The 22,578-nt window shown below is 47.9% G+C and overlaps 1 protein-coding gene across 1 annotated transcript in view; it reads left to right on the top strand.

Moving 5' to 3' along the window:
* The first annotated feature begins 405 nt into the window (after nucleotides 1–405).
* The window catches only part of MYO16 (myosin XVI), a 244,649-nt gene continuing 222,476 nt past the window's right edge, over nucleotides 406–22,578 (top strand). The window contains exon 1 of the mRNA XM_076054072.1: nucleotides 406–944. The gene's annotated coding sequence lies outside the window, so the exon portion shown is untranslated. The remainder of the gene's footprint in view (nucleotides 945–22,578) is intronic.

Below are 22,578 nucleotides of genomic sequence, written 5' to 3' on the forward strand. Positions count from 1 at the left end.
CTATCAGGACATTGAGAGCTCGGAGTGGGCAGCTGCTTCATGGGACCTCCCTTGCCAGTATCAATGCAGACTGATTCCTTGACAAAGGTTTCATTTTGGTGTTTTAACATCTTGACACAACTGTTTTATTTCCAGTAAGGGTGAAAACCTACTCTTGTAGTTGCTATTCCGTTCACCGTGCCGCGAGAGACCGCTCCGCTGTTCAGTCACGGCGCCACTCGCCGCTTGAAGGCAACAATCATTGGCAGTGAGCAGCAGGGGGCATGCGAAGAGTCTCCCAAAGCATTCTTGGGATGCGGGGAAGCTGTGCGTGCTATCCTGATCAGGAATGCAGCGGAGAGAGCAGTCGAGGAGGGAGAGAGGGAGGAGACAGACAGAACGTGCATGGAGGAGAGAGAGAGAGAGAGTGGTGGGGGAGAGATGAACAGCGGGGGGAGGGGGGGGACAGAGTGAGAGACGCGACTGAGCATCAGTCTTCGCGCGCAGTGGGGCCCAGCACCAGACCCCCTAAAAATAACACAACCCGCGACTCGTGCGTGTCGTGCCGGGGCTCAATAGGCGGCTATCTAAATTCTGCAAATGATGCCGTAATTAGAGATTTGCACCCCCTCCCCCCCCGCGGAGCAAGACTTGACCAAGCTCCGCTAGCCCCCCCCCCCCCATCGCCCCTCCCCCCACACCACCAGCGAGTGTGGCAGCAGCGCATGTTCACGGGCCGCTGGGGAAACGAGGAGGAGTTGGTGCGGTGGTCGTGCGAGAAGAAGGAGGAGGAGGCAGGAAGGAGCAGCCAGCAGCAGCAGGAGGAGGAGGAGGATGCCGCATTGACATGCACGCTGGATATGGGTAGCGCGTTGAGCGCTAAGTCTCCTTCCGTGAGAGGCTGACTCGACGTTCCGCAACAGCCCCGAGGCCAGCAGCAGCATCAGCAACCCCTGGCGCGTACGGTAAGGTGATGCGTTCCGACGTGCGGGGGCTCCATGGGCTCCTTGGATTTTGTTTAATTATTGAGGGCGTCCTGTTGAGGCGCGCGCGACCGCCGCGTGTGATTCCTCGTGTTGAGTGAGCGGTCAGCTGGGAGCTGCGGTGCCAGGGGAGCGTTGATTCGTGCCTCTCAATCACGGAGCCTTGGTCCCACTGCCCTTCGTGTAGCCACGTGGCAGCCCATCGAGCTCTTGCTCTTGATCTGCTTTTGGAGAATCACGCGAGATCTGGCGGCACTTGTCACGGGCCATTGTCGGTTGTTGGTCTTTTAAACGATGCAGTTCGCGTGTGCGTATGTATATATTTTTTTAATGTCACTCGGAATTTAATCACGTCTTGATCCCCTATCGAAGCAATACTACAAATTGACAGCGGTCTAATTGCCCGTGCCAGGCTAACGGTATGCATAGTTTGCATAAGTGCAAGTTAAGATTTTATTTAATACATGTACACTATAAATATAATAGTATAAGTCGAGTTCAGGAAAGCCTCACAGAGTCACCTTTTTTAAACGCATAAACAGGACGGGTGCTTAAACGTTGCGTGCATAAATATATTCACGGGCCCTCTCTGGCCAAGCGCGGTGAAGTATGGTCAAACAGTCGCCGCCTCTCGCGGACCGCATTGCGAGACCCTGAGTGATGGCGACATCACGACTCGTATGGTGTGACGAGACCTTCATCCAGCAGTGGATTAACCAAGCTCTGTGAATTAACATTTTAATTATATTGCATGAGAACATTTAAATCTGTCACAGTGCATCTTGTGCTATAGATATATCGATGATGATGGTGATGATGGTGATGATGATTCAGCCGTCATACACAAGAGCACCGTGATTCATGGTCGGCGTGTGCACGATCGGGTCACATCACAAACTGTGACAAAGCATCGCTGACTGCAGAGGTTCCAGAATTCCCAGAGTGGTCAAATGTCGTGGCGTGCCTCTTCACGCGCCTCCTCGGCTAAGACGCACGACGCAAGACCTTCTCGCAGCACCGCAGTTTGAATGTGAGCACGACATTGAGACCTCACGGCTCACTCGCGAAGTGGGCAAACACGGCTCTATTCACTCTTCATTTCACCATTCACCTCACTCTTCAATTAATTTCACCGTTCGTATTCGCTTTTCAATTCACTATTCCATTCACTGTTCGAATCCACTGCTCACTTCGATGTTCGATTCACTATTCAATTCACTATTACATTCACTATTCAATTCACTGTTCAATTCACTATTCACTTCACTGTTCAGTTCAGTATTCATTTCACTATGCACATCACTGTCCAATTAACTATTCAATTCTCTGTGCATTTCACTATTCACTTCACTGTTCAATTCACTATCCATTTGACTGTTCAATTCACCATTCGCGCAATCCCACGCCGAGCCATGCTCGATGATCAACTGCCTTCGCCGCTCGTTCACTCCGATGAACTGAACGTACATCAAAGCAACTCGAGATAGCATCCAACGGATTTAGCAGACTCGACGCGCACCTATAATGTGTTGCCACTTGCTCTTCAAAATGCCACGTAAAAAAACACACACACAAAAGAACAATTGCTTTTGCGAACTGAGTGTACATTCTGTCGATGGGCAATTTCTACCGCAGTGGTGCGTCGCACACCGGCCGCTGTACGAGAGATTCGCGCTATCGTTCCCCCTGCAGAAATGTATACCTGGTGACACGGAGAGTTTACAAGTTAAATTTGTTTGTATCTTGTTTAACAACTGGACTGTCTTCATTTGTTATTTGGGTTCAGTATATTGGATTTTTTTGATACGAAAGACTTGAAGTCACCTAATACAAAAATAAATGACTCACATGTAGGTGTGTGGACACCCCCCCCCCCCCCCACCGAACATTTATAAATGGTACAGTCTGTGTCTAGACCTGTGATTAATGACACCTATGCCAGCACTTCTTCGAGGACGGAACAAACCATTTAGCCACAGGGTTTTCAAATGACACATTTCCATGTAATTACAAGGCTGTGTGCATGCGTGTGTGCATGCGAGATTTTTGTCCACTTAATGCCTATGCGATATTTTGACTTTTTTATTCTCTATCCTCCCTCCACGTTGCACACGCTTAATGTATTTGGCACGCACATTGTGGTAAAGTGTACATCGTTTTTTCATTGCATAGCACAATGCAGGCATACTGCTTATTGCGCTCAGGATACGTTCTTGGTCAACGCAGCGCTATTCCAAAGAGTGCTATAGGAGGTCGCTATAACACGGTTCAAATGGAGATGCGTTACCGTCAATGCTATAGGAAACGGCGCTATAGGAGGTCGCTATAACACGGTTCAAATGGAGATGCGTTACCGTAAATGCTATAGGAAACGGCGACATAGGAGGTCGCTATAACACGGTTCAAATGGAGATGCGTTACCGTCAATGCTATAGGAAACGGCGCTATAGGAGGTCGCTATAACACGGTTCAAATGGAGATGCGTTACCGTCAATGCTATAGGAAACGGCGCTATAGGAGGTCGCTATAACACGGTTCAAATGGAGATGCGTTACCGTAAATGCTATAGGAAACGGCGCTATAGGAGGTCGCTATAACACGGTTCAAATGGAGATGCGTTACCGTAAATGCTATAGTAAAACGGCGCTATAGGAGGTCGCTATAACACGGTTCAAATGGAGATCCGTTACTGTAAATGCTATAGGAAACGGCGCTATAGGAGGTCGCTATAACACGGTTCAAATGGAGATGCGTTACCGTCAATGCTATAGGAAACGGCGCTATAGGAGGTCGCTATAACACGGTTCAAATGGAGATGCGTTACCGTCAATGCTATAGGAAACGGCGCTATAGGAGGTCACTATAACATGGTTCCAATGGAGATGCGTTACCGACAGCACTATTTTTGTCCCTATATACTACATAATAATGCTGCAATAGCGTGATGGCCAGCACACTGGACTTACAATGTAGAGGTTTCTGTTTCAATTCAATCTCCCGGCACGGCAATTAAAACAAATGGGCAAGTTTTTTTCCACAGTATATCGACAGGTGGGATAAAGTGTGGTTACTACAGCCTCTCCCAAGCTTACATGAACACTTATGTCTTTTTCAAAAATGCAGAGTGTGCATTACAGTGGTTTGAGGCGCTTATATACTCTTCTGTAGTTTCAAAACTATTTGACGGCACCATACATAGAGACGTCACATCTCCTGAGACGTCTGGTCGGCGTGGAAAAGTAGGCCGAAGAACACACCCTACATAATGTGCTCTCTGTCGCTCCGAATAGTGCCGGACCTTCTGAAAAGCCTTGGCGTGGAAAAACAAAATATCAGTGCTGCACCTTAACCTACTTACATAGCATCACACTAATTGACGCAGAAGCGGTCAACCGTGCTCACCGGGACACCTTAACGGGACCCTGCCGCTCGTCGCGCTACCGGTGCCAGTGCCGCGTGTCATCATTCTGAGATGCCCTTCGTGACAGACACGCGGCCAGAGGGCAGTGCTGTTGCCACGCGAGGGCTGATCCTTTGCGACACGGCTTTGGTGGACTGTGGCGGGGAGGCAGAAGGGCTGTATTGATGTAATGATTGCGCCCATTGAACGTTCATTATTTTGTCAAACAGAAGAAGGCACGCTCGGGCAGGGATTATTGAGCCCACTGCTCAGCCAAACGCCAGAAGCCACTCTCTGTGGGACCTCCAGCAGCGGATCCTCCTGACCAGAGAACTCGCAGTCCCCCCAAGAGACCACATTTCACGTGTGATCGTTAGCGAATGCTTGGAATGCTCATGGGCCAGTTGGGTGTCTGTCAAAGTATTGTCCCGCATCTCTCTGAATCTGCCCCGGCGTAGTGGTTAGCACACTGGCGTTGCGATCCAGGGTTGCATTCAGGTTCGATTCGGCCTCCTGGCACCGCAACTGAAACAACGGTGCAGGTGTCTTGAATCCCTCTACCTCTGTCCACATGCCAGTACTGATGAGCGCACCACAGTGAGTCAATCGGCGGCTCGAGCCTGGTGGGGTTAAGGTGGAGGTACTCCGGCCTCTTCAAAAGTGCAAGGGCCGGCGTGGAAGAGTCGGCCAAGGATCCTGTAGAGCAGGGGCGGGGAACCTTTTTTTCTGCCAGGGGACCATTTGGATATTTATAACATCATTCGCGGGCCACACAAAATTATCAACTTAAATAATTAGCCTGTTACATTAGGTAAAACATTTAATTAACTCACCCCCAATGTGATGGCTGGAACTGCTTCTCTTTGGTGTGGCGTGTGATGATGTTAGCTGGTATTGAGGATGTTGCTACTCGCAACTGCTTTTCCAGGTTTGCTCCTAGATTTGTTGAATTTCGAGTCCCGCCTGCGGTTGCCTTGGCAGGGCCAGAGACCAAATGATTTCGCGGGCCTCATACGGCCCGCGGGCCGGACGTTCCCCACCCCTGCTCTAGAGGGCTACCCTTGAGCTATTTGAGTGGAGGCCCTTCCACCAGCAGTGGCACGAGGGAGTAATTGCCTGGCTGCACCTTGACATTGTTTCCTTTGTCTCTGATCGTGACAGATCGGTGGATGTGACGAGCCAGGCGTAGGCTGGCTTTGCTTGATGTAGCACGTATGTACTGTACGTTGGACTTCTTTCGCACCGTACGTAGCCAACCGTGCTAATCGGAGGTGCGGGGGAAGGACGACACACACTAAACGCAAAAAGCAGCGGCTGTGAGCTGTCTCCTCGAGGAATTCCCTGGCTATTTCCCGGCACCGTGGCATTCCTGGCCTCTCTGTCTTTTCAATTCACAATGTAAATTGGGCCATTGGGTAGCCTGGTTATTAGCGCAGATCTCCACTTGACCAATCTGAGTCGACATTTTAATCCCTGGTAATTTCTGCAGGGAATTAGCTACGAGTGCTGCCGCTCTTCCACAAAGGCCATTACTGCCGTTACAGACTTCGTAAGCGCATCCACAAACAATCCACGTTTATGTGTAATGCCACGTTTCCAAATGAACATTGCCAATACATAACAATTGTCGATATGCTACTATGATTGCATCTGTCTTTGCTTGCAGCGAGATAATGAATTATATTGAGCTATCAGCTGCTTAAATGATTGACCGATTGATGATTTTAAATCAGGTGAACTCGTCAAAGCACGAACCGTGGCGAGACCACGGATTGCAGTGACGATTCACTCTGCTCGAAAGCCACAGCTGCCATTGAGTTTTTTCAACCGTCACACGTTGAATCTGGATCGCAATTAACTTCTCAGCGTAATTTAGCGACGAAAATATCCGTCAAAGAAGCGTGTTTAAATTTAGTCGATGGTGACTGCGAGTGGACGGAAATAATTAAACGTGACTGTGGCAACGACCGCTGCCCAAATGAGACCATCACCTCCATCATAGCCACCACCATCATCATCATCATCACCACCACCCTCATCATCACCACCATCGTCACCGCCACCATCACGACCACCGATAGACGATGACTGCCGGCCAGAGGTCAAAGCGCGAGCGACCGTGCCGACACGGAGTGAGCCCAAGCCTGAGTGAAGACGCCGAGCGAGATTGTCTCGTCGCGTCACCAGTGACCGCCGTGCACAGCGGTAGACCGCCCGTGCTAAATTGGCGTGGATGTGCCACACAATGATGGTGTTTGTTGTTGTTGTTTCCATCTGGGCCGCTGCCCCTTCCTTGTGCCGCTGAACGCGCCGCCCCCCCCCCCCCCCCCAGCGCTGCCCGGCTATGCGCCGTCAGAACAGCCCCCCGTTCGCGAGCGCGCAATCAAAACCATCGCCCGATCAATGCCCCTTTGTTCTGCCAGGTGAGGCATACACGGAGCGGCTTCATTAGATGGGGGTTCGTTGGTTACTTTGCGCAATTAATCCGAGGGCAATCCTACGATTGGCTGTAATTCTGCCGCGCACGCAACACACGCGCAAAGAGACACGAAGACAAAGATCTTCCAGTATAAGTTAAACGACCGATGGGGCAGGTGCTGATTGCGAGCGCCTATGAAGGCCGGAACCGCACACGAAAGGGGGTAGGTGGCCAGCACCACGCCGGGCCGTCTTTGTCTCCCCAGTGGCGATGTTTTACACACCGCACCAGGTGCTCATTTGAGGAAGAGTCGACCGAAGAGAGGCCCATGACCAGTTCAGATAGTGGTCACAAGTGCTGGCCGTGAGCTGGAATCGAACTCGGGTGGCCGGGTTCGTGGCGCAACGTAGCGCTAACCGCTGCACCACCGCTCCCACACGCGCACAGACATCGGGGCGGGAGGGGCGCTGCGTTTGTCAGCAATGTCCACCTCACAGCAGATGGTGTGCCTCCTGCAAGAAGAAAAACAAAGAGAATGGCTGGGCAGCTGTAGGCATTGATCCGTCAACTTCATGCACTCCCTTTTTCTACTACCTCGGCCTTTTGACCCCTTTTGAGCCATTGGGGCATGGCCGCCCCCTTCCCTGGCATCTCCTCGCCGTGCTGTCTCTCTCTCCTCTCTCTCCTCTCTCTCAACTTTCTATCCGTCCGTCGCTGCCCCTTTCGACTGAGGCAGCTTCCATTCTGTTCCAGTGGTTGATGTCTCACTCGGATTCCACTCTTCCCCCTTCTCTGAGCACCTCCCGGTGTTCCCCCATCACCGTCCATCACAGCCAGCCGCACGTTGGCTCAGTGGGGACAGTAGAGGACGTTGCTTAGGCGGAGCAAAGAAGGAAGTAGTCCCGAGGCCACGGTAGAAATTCCACATTCTCATGTCGATGGCCAGGTCTACATGGTTCAATTGTATCATTTATTCAGCCAAGTGAGAACGCAAGAGACAAGGATCCTCTCACCTGCAAGGGTGACCTGCGGCATGAGTCTTCATGTGTGTATGTTGAACCTCGTTTGTGAACCGTGCAAATTTCAGTACAGGTGTCACGGTTATGACTGCAGCACCGCTGAGAACCTCAGCTACAAGCCACGTGGGCGATGCCACGTGGAGTTCCCTGCCCTAGTGTGCAGGCAACTACGAGGGCCAGGGCAGAGCGATGTGTGCCGTGGCTCCAGTTCGGATCAGTAGCGAACATCCACTCCTGGTTTTGTGATTGCACGCGACACGAGCAGGTGATGAGTTAATTAGAGAATATGCGTCCATATGTTGAACTTCTATCTCACCGTACGTAGCCAACCGTGATAATCGGAGGTGCGGGGGAAGGACAACAAACTAAACACAAAAAGCAGTTCTAAAGAAAAAAATGTTTCAAGCTGGATGATTTAAAAGTGCATAGCTGACGTGGCTTCCTAATATCGGAAGAAAAAGCATTTCAGACAGCCGCAAAAGCGCATTTGAAAGCGCGCGATGCGGTGACCGTCTTTGTTCGATGGAGATTGATTGCTAGGTACGATTCCATTTAAGTCATGTGGCACATTTTGAGGAACCCCAATGTTTATGTTTCTTGCTGTGGTACATATTTTCCTACAACCGAATCGCCATAAATATGCCCGATCTCGTAGAATTTCAGGAGCTGAAAAGAATTGAAACCCGGTTTAGAACTTGGATGGGTGACCAACAGATGCCGTTGTCATGGGGTTTCTCCGGATACTCCAAATGTATCCCACATGAAGCCAGACACTATTGAAATGCAATTAGCCAAACATCCCCTCCTGACAAAGAACCTTGAGCCTCTCTGGGGCTTTCCTCTTTATACAATCGGCATCATTAGTCGCATTATATTTCATTGACTCGACAGACCAATTGTGGAACGCACTGACCCTCAACCACAGCCTCACAGATTTTAGTTTTATTGAGGAAAGTGATTTCCGGCTCGAATAAGTATTGAGGCGGTGCTCATCTCCTGTTTATAGCCCTGAGGCAGTGGTGGAAATTCCACATTCCTATGACAGGGGGGCGAGTCTATCCATAGGACAACTATTGTTGACTTTCCCACAAAGTGGTACTGATTTTGTTGACCGCACAGGAATGATGGGGTGAGCTAATCCCCAACCAGCATTGCAATCGCAATCATACCCTTAACGCAGTACTTGCAGGCATTGGCGAACATACAGTGAGTAACGGCAGCTGTGTGACGGCTGTGATTAGTCACAGTGTCTCGGTGTAATAAAATTAAAGAGGTAAAAAATGTATATACCTTAAATTAGGCAATTTGGAAAACTATCCACCGAAGCTCGTGAATATTCAGCTGACACAAGCATGGCATGGCGTGCCGAGGAAAATAGTGGGAAGGTCGCCGCGTATTCCTGATGTTGTTCTTGGGGAAACGCTGACTGCAGCATGAGAGTTAATGGTGCCATCACGAGAGATCTGCCCCGCGTTTATGAGGCCAGCCAACGCGAATTGCCACGGGTGTCTATCGGCCAAGCAACGCGTTGTTTTGTTTTCTGTTCAGTATCCTCCAACACAGTGCTTGTCGTTTTGTGCACGCCTTTGCTGTTGTCGTCGCTGATCGTTACGGGCTCCAGGGTTTGTTTTGTTTTCATGCAGAGCACTCCGTGTCGTCGCTGCTTATGCGAGAAGGAGTCCGGTGTGTTTATGTTGTTCTTGCTGTTGTTGGCTGGCGTTCCGCATTGGAGCCGAGTAATGGCAGATGCCCGAGGTTTGTGCTTGTGCGGAACACACAACATGAAGGTAAAATTTTGATTTAAAGCTTTCATAACTAAAGGGATTCATATTCTTGGTTCTTTCGGTAAAGTCACGTAGAAGGGAAACAATGAAATAATAAAAATAAAAAACAATAAATTTCTCACGACGTTTCGTAGTTAGGAAAAAAAACCGCCACTTTTTTCAAATTTTCTTGATGATGATTGCTTGTGTTGCAGTCGAAACGGCGAATATAACATGGAGGTCGTTCAACAACAACAATGTTTGGCAGTAACTGCATCACTCTTCGGGATGTGAAAAATTGTTCAGGGACGATCGGTTTTCTTTGATGGCCAGGTTTGATGTGTGGTATGTCAGGACAAACGTCACCCTGTCCGCTGTCTTGCGCTTCATTGGTTGCATCGTTCCTTCAAGATAGACATCAAGGTGATGGACGAAAATAAAAACATTTTGTTTACGTGGAGAGTCAGACTTGCCGTCTGTGCCATATTATATATTCATTACCCATGAGCCAGTAGCATAATTCCAATGCGGTGAGCAGAAGAATAACGTGTTTAATCATCGCCTGCTACCAGGCATGAAACACGGCTCATCGGCGCAAAGAATGGGACGAAAACTGCAAATTCCACAAGAGAGCGTGGAGGGTGAGTTGCGTGCCCATAGATAACGCCCAGAGGCAGAATGGGGATCAGCACGTCGCGCAGAGAACATAGTCAGGCTGAAGTCATCTTCGACAGTGTGAATACCGTGGGCGTGGGCAAGGCAAGGGCCGGCTAGAAGAGCCAATTACCGATGGTTACTGCTGATGATAATAATGATAACGCAGTGGCAGCCAAGGAAATGGAACGTATCTGAGAACGCGTCCACCGAGAGATGGAGTGATGAAATCAGCTTTCGTGCAAACGCCAGGGGAATCATTACATCATAGGATCGGGGGAGACGGCAAGAGCTTGGAGACGCCTTCGTCCAGCAGCAGTGGATTGATTGACCATTACTGACGATGATGATGATGATGACGATAATGAACCATGATATGTACGTGTGTATGTTGAACTTCTTTTGCACCGTACGTAGCCAACCGCGCTAACCCGGAGGTGCGGGCTATGCACGCCGAGTGTTCTCCTCGTTCGTCAGTGCAGCGGTCCCGTCCGCGAATGTTTCACCAGGCTCGCTCCCGTGTCTCATTGTAAAGCCAAATATGTCACACGCAGACTCATCACGATTCTATATAGAGAGAGACAGAGAGAGAGGGAGGGAATGGGGGGGGGGGAGGGGGGCGGGGCCTTTGGGGGTGTTCAGGATTTGTGAGACGGTGGAGCCTGTGAGTCAGATCGGGTGACTTGAGGCGACGTTGCCGTCTGCGGGGCCTGTAGCTTGGAATCGGATTGAAGCAGGAGCAGCCGGCAACAGAAGCAGCCGGCAACAGCAGCAGTAGCCGGCAGGAGCAGTAGCCGGGAGGAGCAGTAGCCGGGAGGAGCAGTAGCCGGCAACAGCAGGAGCAACAGCCGGCAACAGCAGCAGTAGCCGGCAACAGCAGCAGCAGCAGTAGCCGGCAACAGCAGCAGCAGTAGCCGGCAACAGCAACCCCGGAGGCTCCCGAGGCGATCCTCCTCTTGCCCAGCTGTGCCCCACATTCACATGCACGGAGTCTTGATGCATTTATTCATCGTGGTTACTTATGCATCTCCGAGATTGCAAATGTGTGAATGTGTCCCACGTGTTTCTATGAATGTGTCCCCCGTGTTTCTATGAATGTGTCTCACGTGTTTCTATCAATGTGTCTCACGTGTTTCTATGAATGTGTCCCCCGTGTTTCTATGAATGTGTCTCACGTATTTCTATCAATGTGTCTCACGTGTTTCTATGAATGTGTCTCACGTGTTTCTATGAATGTGTCTCACGTGTTTCTATGAATGTGTCCGACGTGTTTCTATGAATGTATCCCACGTGTTCATATCAATGTGTCCCACGTGTGTCTATGAATGTGTCCCACGTGTGTCTATGAATGTGTCCCACGTGTTTTTATGAATGTGTCTAACGTATTTATGAATGTGTCCCACGTGTTTCTATGAATGTGTTTCACGTGTTTCTATGAATGTGTCCCACGTGTGTCTATGAATGTGTCTCACGTGTTTCTATGAATGTGTCCCACGTGTGTCTATGAATGTCTCACGTGTTTCTATGAATGTATCCCACGTGTTACTATGAATGTGTCTCACGTGTTTCTATGAATGTGTCTCACGTGTTTATATCAGGCCAGCCTCCTCGTGTGGATGCAAGCTGTCACGACACACGGTATAGAATGATGCCGTGTGATAGTTTGTTTCACGTTTTATGGGTTGGATTGCAAATTGGGTTAAAAATAAAAATGCTAATAATCTGGCGAGGTCGCTTCTAAAAAAAAATGGGCCTTACTTGGTAAAATAAAACAAAAACTGTTAATAGTGAATAAGAGTAAGTCTATATGGCTTCAGGGTGGGAGAGAATCCCAGACAGCGGGCACAGCAGAGCAATGGAGGTATTCCCCAGACTGTTAAATTAATTAATCATCACAGCTCCTTAATATTTATACAGAGAAAATAGCGTACGGCCGGGGTTACCACATATTCACAATGTCCAACGACAACGTCGAACAAACACCGAGATTAACGAAATCACAGCAGTTAGGGGTCGGAGGTCAAACGCGAGGGACAAAGGCATGACCTGGCGTTGATTGTGTTGTGCCAGGAGTACATTGATTTTGTGCTCATTTTTTTTGGTTTCGTGCAAAACCAAAACATGCGCCGCTCACTCTCTTTCCCATTGCACTTTTTGTTTTGTTTGCCGGTGACATTTAAACAAAGTGAATTACATCTGTCGCACAGGATGGCAGGGTTCACCGTGCTGGTTTGTAATGAAAAGAGCATTCTCCGCCCGAGTGCAATGGGTAAAATACCAACACAGATGGACAAGGGCAAGGCAGTGTGGCCTGTAGCTTCCAGAATCAATTCACACGCATTTCTGATGGGCAGAGCCGCCAAAGATTGTGTGTTGATGTTTACATGAAAGAGCAAACGGCATACAGTAGGTGTTCGTGGTTGTGCTGCCTGTGTAGCTCTCTGCGACGTGTTTTCGGGTTGTACCGCGTGATGTTCGGTGAAGTGTCCGACGTTTCGTTCCACGTGCTGAGAGCTTATTCGGGAACTGATTTCAGCAGCTCACTCTATTGTGCAGGGGTTATCGGCGGCTGCTGCTGATGCTGCTGCTGCTCTATTCGGTTTCTGCCCGTTGTGCGAAACGTCGGACATCGTGCCAACAACACGGACCGGCACGCCGCCTTGGAGAGCAACGACAGCTAACTCCCATAATGGGAGGAATTAACGATTATCATTATTTACGGGTTCCAATGGTCCCGCGGGTTGAGAGAGCTGGGATATTACCGGAATTTGATAGCCTCCTGCCCTTGAGCTAACAGGGACAAATCTTTCACAGCCACTTGACAGCCGCCCCTTTCGCAGCAGCAGCTGCTGGCTGGAATTATGAAATTTGGGAATTGGACCGTCAGCGTCTGAGAAACGTGGCGATCAGCGGCGCTCAATACTAAGTGAGTTTGCATCAAGACGATGGATTGATTCGCACAGACACCTTGGCCATTTTCTCTGGGAATTAACGAAGTGCATCGTCTGATGTGATTTGGATTTTGCAGATCCTGTAACACCGTATGCAGTGGCAGAGGGTAACGTGTGCCAATACCATATCTCCAATTTAAAAGCCAACATTTTGCGACGTATAAATGATGCGAAATCATATTTTTAAGGTCGTATTTGTCCTGACAGTTTAATAACTGACACAGTGCAGGCACAGTTACTTATCTCGGTTGCAAAAACAAAATAGACGAGTCTCAATGTGAACTGATGTCGTTAAGTGAATGTGGAAACATCAAAATACAATACACTATATGAGCAATATATATTATGTATCGAATTCTAAGAGTTTACCCTATTACAGATAACATAGCATGGGGGAAAATAGCAGTGGGTGGCAATTTCTCCCCTTCATGATACAAATATAAATATATATGGAATGTATTGTACGATATAGCTTTAACGTAATCAACAAATGCATAATCTCAGTTGCCCGTGCCTGGAGTTATGGCACGAGGTGATGAAGCAAACATTCCGCTAATTCCCCCACAGACGGACAGAGAGCGCAACAACGGTGATCCCCTGTGCGAGGCCTCTTAACACAATCATGAGAATTTGCGCCTCAATATGGCAGTGAAAATGGGGTCAGCGTATTTTCATGGATTTGGTGACACGGTAATGGTAACAAACACACACACACAAACGTTCATAATGGTAACATACACACAAAGTTCATAATGGTAACACACACACACAAACGTTCATGATAGTAACACACACACACACACAAACGTTCATGATAGTAACAAACACACACAAACGTTTATGATGGGTTTTGGTTTGTATTAGGAATTGATGGCTGGGGGTGCCACCGGCTTACAATTGGTAACATCCCCACCCCTCCCCCCCCCGAATTGTGACGTGACCAACACGTCACGGGGATGACGTATCACACAACTGTGAGCTCTGTGCGTCATCACACGACCGAGCGTCCGCAGCTTAAACTCCCGATTTGCTGAGACGTGAGCTGCCATCTTCATGACTCCGCGAAACGTCCTTCGCTTTTTTGTTTTATTTTTAAATTGGCCTTACTGAGAATTTTTTATTTTGCAGTGCGTTAATTTTGCACGTGTCATTCGTGCGAATTCAGGCGTTCTCGTTGAGAACGTGCTTTTCCCCCCACGTCTTCACAACAGCTTCGCTCGGCAGCACCTCCTGTCTTTCTGCACTCTCCCAAAACTTCGCAGTCCTCAGCCCCGAATGTAACCCTCGCTGCCCGTCTCTCACCACGGCGCCTCTCCCCATCCGCTGGCCTTCACAACGGCGCTTGCGATTTTCCACGTGGCGCCTGAAACCGAAGCCCCGATCGACACAGCTCGTAGCCACCATAATCGCGGCCAGAGGCAGCACGAGGCACAAAGAAAAGCAACCAAATGCGTAGGGCTCCAAGTAGCTGGAATGTTCCAGATTCGTGAGAAAGAAATAAAAAAAACAGGGGGACTTCCATATCAGCTCAAATTCAAGTTAGAAAAAAACACGACACGTTAGTTAAGTTTTTTTTTTAAGAAAATAAATAATTTGTGTCTCTATCATGTGCGCACCTCTCTTCTCTAACCTACTTCTCTCTTTGTGACTACACTGTGTTTATTTACCCCCCCCCCCCCCCCCCTATATCTGCGATATCTGTATCTCTTCTCCAAACTAAAATAATGCTTGCTTAGGGCACCCGATGGGCTAGCACCGCCACCCATCATTGCTTCGACTTCCCTTCATCCTCCAAGCGTCTCCACCCACTCCATCCTGCCCATGATTCTGCCCACGCCCCACCCGCGTCCACCCCCTCACCCCGACCCCATCCATTCCCATCGCGCTGTTAATGCAGTGGCGTGGCTCATTGCGCAGGGCTCATTCACAAATCACCGATCGCGCAGTAGTCAGCTGAGTGCGCTGCAGACCCAACCACTTGAGCTTGATTCCCGGTCATGGCCAGCACCTGAACTCGTTCTGGGCACTCCCTCCCCGTCACCAACCCGCACTGACCAGCGGGGCGAAGGATGGTTGAAAAAAAAACGAATTATCAGAGGCCTCCATAACCAACGCCAGCATGGGGAGGCGATCGTCCAGCAGTGGACTGACACACACGCGTATGTACAATAATTTAATTCACCTCTGCTTAGCTTTCTAATCTCGTCTCGCCCTACTTCCCACCACCCACTCTCCGCACCAGCAGCCACGGCCTTTCCAAATCTGCCATCAATAGGAGATTAGCCCTTCTCCTTGGTCACCACCGATGCGGTCAGTCTGCGAAATCCCTCCCCGCGACTGTCGACGCTGCTGAATTTCTCGTCCTGTTGAAGGCCGGTGGGAACACCTCCTTCTGCATGCGTGTGTGTATGTGTGTATGTGGGGAGCGGTTGTGTAGTGGTTAGCGCGCTGCACTACGAACCTGGCGACACGAGTTCGATTCCCGTTCATGGCCACCACCAGTAACTGTTATCTGAAGCAGTCCTAGGCCTACCCTAGGTCGACTCAGCCTCAAATGATTACCTGGTGCAGCGTGTAACAACATCGCCACTGGGGAGACAAAGGCGGCCTGGCGTGGTGCTGGCCACCCACCCCCGTGTGTGCTGTGACGGCCTTCATAGGTGCTCGCTAACAGCACTTGCCCTGACAGTCTGTTAAGGCTACACGGGGGGTCTTTGTCTTTGTGTGTATGTTGATCTTCTTTCGCACCCATAATAGAAGGTTGGTTTGGGTTAGGTCGCGTAAATATGAATGTGTCGTTACACTCGCCACAGCCAATTAGTAAGGTTTGTCACGTAGACAAAATACGCCGATTCGTTGCTAGTTCAACACTAACCGGTTGTGTGTTGGAGAGTAAAACCACTACAACATTTACCATTCAACTATGACGCGATCTGACCCAAACAAACCTCTGTTATGGATAATATTGGTCGCGAAAACCTACTCACTACGTGTTAAACTTCTTTCGCACCGTACGTAGCCAACCGTGCTTCTCTTGCCCCACCTCCGAATTAACATTTCCTACTCATGCCTCTCCGAACCTGTCTCCCGACCGTGGTAAATAAGCACACTATTTCCACTCCACCACCGTGTAAATTCAGCTGCGCATAATTTGTAATCCTCGCGCTGCGGTTAAATGAGTGCAGGTGATATTCCCTGACCCCACTACCTAATACACGTGTTATCTCCTCCTAGCTGTGCAGTGTCTGCATATATTGCAGTGTTTATGTGCTATATAAATGCAAATTTCGCGTATTAGAATATGCACAATATTTCATTTCATTGTCCATTTTTCTTATTATTTTTACCGGGACCGATCCCATTGAGAATCTATAATTTTTTTGCATGGAGATTTGGGTCGTAATATTTATTTTAGGGCCAATTTATTATTGTTATTGTATAGCGAGGGATTTAAATTATAATTTTTAGCTTTGACACCAATAGCACAATGGTGTACTCCTTACAAATTACCACGGTGGCTATTGTGTCCACTTTATAGGAGATGGAGTGCTCTGGTAATAATCCCACACAGCAGAAATTACCAAATGGCAGAATTAAACCATCGCTCATTGTAAAACCGGTCTAGTGCGGCAAGTGAGCTGGCCATTAAAATATTTTGCCGCTAGAAATCACACACCCGTGATACGTACATCAGCCTTCTTGTCGTCTTGATTTGTGGCCAGAAAGGAAATGCAACGTCCTTGACTTTGGATTAATTGAGTGGAAGTCTTAAAAACCTCAAACTTGAATCTTTCGCGTCAAGGCAAAACGGCAATGAATCAACCCGGGAATAATTTTTTATTCAAAATTAGTTTCATAACTACATCACAGGAGCGTGACAGATTTAGGTGGCAACTTTCATCCAGCAGTAGATTGACAATGGCTGATGATGGTGGTGGTGAATATTGTTGAAGGCACTTGGTCTATATTATTCGCCTGTGCGTGAATTTTGTTTTTCTCTCCCTCAAATATTTTTATGTAAAATGTCACAGCCGCACAGCTGTAGACACGCGGACAGATCCTTTATTTAAGCCAGGTGAGAGCCAGTACGTGTCTGTATTTTTTTAGAGGACACCTTCCTTTTACCGCCGGGGGAAAAAATCCACAGCTGCAATGGGGTTTCCTGTGGCGTATGTGTTCACATGCTTACGGGCGACTGATGCGGAGAGATTAACTGGGAGTCAGTTCATTTATCAAGTTTTAATTAATGGTAGCCGCTGAAGCAGAAATTGGTGTAATATGAAAGAAAAAAATCCTTTACCAGTTATTAACATCCGCCCTTTAGAAGCGTGTGATTAACACTCAGCAGCCTGCACTGACCTTGGATTCTATGTTGGGCAAAGGACTGACACTTTTTTGGACGCAGGGTAAATTCGTACGGTGTATTAATGTATATTCTTAGCTCTTTCGGTAAAGTCACGTTGAAGGGAAACAATAAAATAATAAAATATATATAAAACAATAAAAAATTCTCACAACGTTGCGACCAAAACGTAAACGGTCATCATTAGGTGTGAAAAACCAACGGCAAGAAACATTTGAAAGAAGTGGCGGTTCGCATTTATTTTTTTATTTTAAAGGTGTGTGTTTATTTATTTATTTCTAAAAACCGTTAGCGTCACGGGCAGCGATTTGGCAGTTTATTTAGAAGGACGAGTCCATCTAAGTTCTGAAAAGAGGAGGGGGGAGACGAAAAATCAATGTATGCTGTCTGAAAGCCACCGTAAGCGTGAACAATCAATTAAGTCCATCTATGTTCTGAAAAGAGGAGGGGGGAGACGAAAAATTAATGTTTGCTGTCTGAAAGCCACCGTAAGCGTGAGAGCCGTTACGTGTCTGTATTAATTAATTGATTGTTCACGCTTACGGTGGCTTTCAGACAGCATAATTAATTTTTCGTCTTCCACCTCCTCTTTTCAGAACATAGATGGACTCGTCCTTCTAAATAAACTGCCAAATCGCTGCCCGTGACGCTAACGGTTTTTATAAATAAATAAATAAACACGAACACCGTTTAAAAATAAATAAATCAATGCGCACCGCCACTTCTTTCAAATATTTCTTGCCGTTGATTTTTCACACCTGATGATGACCGTTTGCGTTTTGGTCGAAGCGTCGTGAGAATTTTGATTGTTTTATATATATTTGATTATTTTGTTTTTTTCCCTTCAAAGTGACTTTACCGAAAGAACTAAGAATATGAATTACTGCAGTCATGAAAGCTTTAAATCAAAATTTAACTGGCAACTTGTTCAATCCACATGGATCACACGGAGGTTGAGGGTACAGGTGCAGCCCTGCAATTGCTCGGCCATGCCACAGCTGAGATACCTCCCAAGAAAGCCCTGGGGGGTATTTTGGTCGACTCTTCCACATTGCATCGACTGCTATCATTTGTGATCGCCAGGTCGCTTCTGAAAACGAGTTATATAGCTCATTGGGCCTTAGCTGGTAAAATTATGAAAAAAAAAATTCTTTACCTTAAGCTTACAGATGTGAATTCCTGGGATCGTCTCTGGTAGAAAACGAGTGGCGAATGTAAACTGGCACTCGCGTTTGAAATTAAACCAACTGCAACAAAGTGGCGGAGCATGTGTCACTCGCTCCGTGCGATGACACACAGACGATGGGACTGTCGTGATGTTCTATTCACTGGCCTGTAGCTGTGGGACACTGATTTTGTGGCTGCAGTGGGCCTTATAACAGCTGCGCGGCAAATTGGGCCCATGACACACGCACACACAATACTCGTTACGGCACCAGAGTTCTCTGAGCTAGCCCGATTTGCTTGGTACCAAGGCATGCGTTTGCTCGTCTCAGTCAGCCCTACTGCCCGTGTTGATGGATAGCTTCAAAGCACAGAGGGATGCCCTTCCCGGCACTCCATTAGCAGCTCTTGGCAAAATCATTAACCCGTGCCTGACCTCCGATGAACTTATGTTCGGGTTTGCCAATCAGAGATCTATAAATAAATTACTTCTTTTTTTTCAAAGCAATGTTTGCAATGAATGGATTTATCAAAAAAATTTTAAAAGGCTGATACGATGTCTCGGGCGGTACGGCGACTTGGTCTTTTAAACATTCTGGTGAGGCGAGAGAAAGCAACGCCGTGTCATTTCTCGGTTTAACTACAACTGTTTATTGAGATAAACGTGCGGCCCTGCAATTGCTCGATCACGCCACTGGTGGCAGAAAGATCTCCACTCGAGCGAACTCTGGAGGGTGTGTATTGTACGCTTCCGTGTTGGGCTTACCAACACTTTACCCCAACAAATGCGACCCGCTGATCGACGCAACTGCTGATTGGCCTTGGCGTAATTACTGGCCAGGGATAGAGCGGGCAGCCAGGTTTGGTCAGTGTGTGGAGAAACTTGTTGCCCATATTCATGATAATGAGCAGCTTCCCAAGTGACAGATAGTAAATTGTTGCAGGAGTTTGATGAGATCATCTTCAGGTCTGTGGTTCCTTACCGCTAAGATAATGTAGATTGACACCATAATATGCACTATCCTCCTGCGATACAGAGAGAGAGAGAGACTCTGCCTACCAGAGACCCTAATATCCAATACTCCTATTTTAGTGCCACCGATTCTATCTGTGGGAATTTCTCCACAGATCGATTATCATGTATTATCATAATCATTATCCGCCATTCTCAATCCACTGCCGGACGAGGGCCTCTACAAGCCTGTGGGATATTTGACCATACTTCACAGGCCAATGAATGTGTCTGATGCACTGCCCTCTGCTTCCCAAAGTGCCTACCGCAGCTGTTGTTAGCGAGTGGCGTTTACCCCTCTGAAGCACTGGACAGGCTCAGCGCTGCTTGGCTTCCGAGCTGTGATGAGATCGAGCGGAGCATATTCCATGCGATTTGGCCGTAGGCTGGCTGTGTCGCCTCGATTGTTGAACTTTGGGAATCATCTCCTTTTGCCTCTGGAAAGTCTGCGAAACATCTACGAACCTCGTTCTGAATTCGTAGAAGCCATTTTCCGCGGATTTCAATAATTCAGATCCTCGGTGGGGGCGATTGTTGACAGCTTCTATTTTGTCGAGGCCGGCAAAACCGCTCACTTTTAAGTTTAAGAGTGAACCTGATAGGGGAGACGGTTTATTAATTAGTCAGGTGGTGCGAGGCTACTGCTCTCCTGTAATGGGAGCATTCGCCAGGTGAATACTGTTCCGGGGGGGAGAGAGTGGGGGAGTATGGTCTCATTGACTCCCTCCAGTGTCTTTATTAGACCGGCCTACTCCTGATCGTTATCACGGTGTGGTTTTTTTTTTTGTTCAAGGGGAGCACAAAGGCTGCGGCTGGAGAGACGCTTGATGCATTGTGTCATCTGCTTTTATGGGCGCAGATAAGACGACAGCCCGGTGACACGCGTCTCTTTTGTGCCTGCACAAGAGAGTTGCGATACGTTCGGCCTGGCAAGCCTCGTCTGGGCCACGCGTGCTGCCGGGGAAGAGATGGGGGTGGTGGCAGAGATGAGCTGTGGTGATTGTTCTGCGATACTGCTCCTGCTGCGTTGGCAGCGGTGTATGAGCACAAATAGCAACACAAACTCGATACAATCGTCAATAAGTGTGGCCTTGAAAGAAACACGATTAAAGTAGGCGACGTTCCAGGCCCCGGCCCTTCTCCACAACGCCAATGGCTCTTTTTTGGCGTGACGAAGAATGGCCATTGACCATAATGTCGCCTAATATATATTTTTTATTTTAGTGCCACAGTATTTAATGACAAATTTGTTGAACTATTGGAGTCCACCTCAATAAGGATCATATGCTTAGATTAGACATGACAATGAGTTAACTTTATTGATTCAAATAATTTGAACTTGCTCATTTTGCATAGATGCGCTTATGCATTCTAATTAGTTTTGTTTCCATGTAATGTCTGCTCTCCAAGTGGAGTTATTATTTTACTTGATCACACATTGGCTTATTGCGGGATTTAAAATATTTGAACGCATTGACCGTGACACTGCAAATGTTCACTATGACACTGCTACGTGCAGAGGCAATTGCCCACATCGTGTGCCTCACTGTTTATCACTCGCTCTCGAGGAGAGACAGCTACCCAGCTGCGCGAGGAGGAACCACGGAGACGCCAGGCAGGCAGCCAGGCAGTGAGCCGGCACCAAACTCCCTCCAAGCTCTGCGGGTCCTCTACATAGGAAGGTGTTTCCTGCCGATTAAGGGGTGTTTACATGTGGGAGGACACCAGAGCGCCACGCATGGGAGGGAGACAACACTTCTATCCCATGGAGATGGAGTCCACATGTGCCATGGTACAGCACCTAGACGCCCACAGGAAAGAACGAGCATTGTATCACGACATATATAGCAAACGAATACTACTAATAATAATATCATAGTGTATACAGAAATTGGGGTGGAGTGATGACACGACGGTTAGCACACAGAGCTGTATGAACGTGGCCGGCTAAATTCAGTGGCAAGTGAGGTGTGAAGTTCTGAACCAAACGTGGGACTCCCCGTGATAGCAAACCGACCCTTGATGAGCGTGGTGAAGAATTGTTAGAATAAATACAAACTCCCATGACTGATATTGCACGTGGATTTTTCAAAGTGTTGTAAGTTATATTTATTTGCTAAGTATTGTACATGTGTATTTGATGCCGTGTTCCGCTCTACTTGAATATTCTAGGATTATACGCAAATGTTAATTGATTTTCAAATTGATATGACATCATTTGTAATCGTAATGCTCTGTATTTTGTAGCATGTCACTATAATGCAGTATAACACCAGAGCCTTCGGTGGTCATATTGCTGTTATTAATAAGTGAGGCAATGGCAACAATTAATGAATGCACATTTAAATTGGTAGGAAGTGTGTACACGACGTGTATATTCACTGCTGCATATACAGCACCGTTCAAATGTACTCCCCTCCAATAACTCGTAGCTTTCTCTGCTCTCCTCTCGCACGCTCCATCTCACTTCTGTCTCTCTCCTCTGCGTTCTCTCTCCATCCCGCCCGAGATCACAAATGTGGTCTGCTCTCGATCCATTTGTCCGTGTATCGGACACGGCAACCCACAATATATGTTCTGCCTTTTCAAGTATTTGCTTTGCTGCTAAATAATGTGTGTACATGTTTCGTTAAAAAACGGGAAATAAAACACAGGGTCGCAACGAAGCAATGAATGCAGCGCGCGTGTGTGTAGTAGTAGTAGTAGTGTGTGTGTATGTAGCAGTGTGTGTGTGTAGTATTGTGTGTAGTAGTGTGTGTGTGTAGTGTGTGTAGTAGTAGTGTGTGTAGTAGTGTGTGTGTAGCAGGGTGTGTCTGTAGTAGTGTGTGTGTGTAGTAGTGTGTGTGTGTAGTAGTGTGTGTGTAGCAGTGT

This window comes from Petromyzon marinus, chromosome 64 (genome assembly GCF_048934315.1).
Source record: "Petromyzon marinus isolate PM22_M1 ecotype Great Lakes invasive population chromosome 64, UKy_Petmar_22M1.pri1.0, whole genome shotgun sequence".
Classification (NCBI taxonomy): domain Eukaryota; kingdom Metazoa; phylum Chordata; class Hyperoartia; order Petromyzontiformes; family Petromyzontidae; genus Petromyzon; species Petromyzon marinus.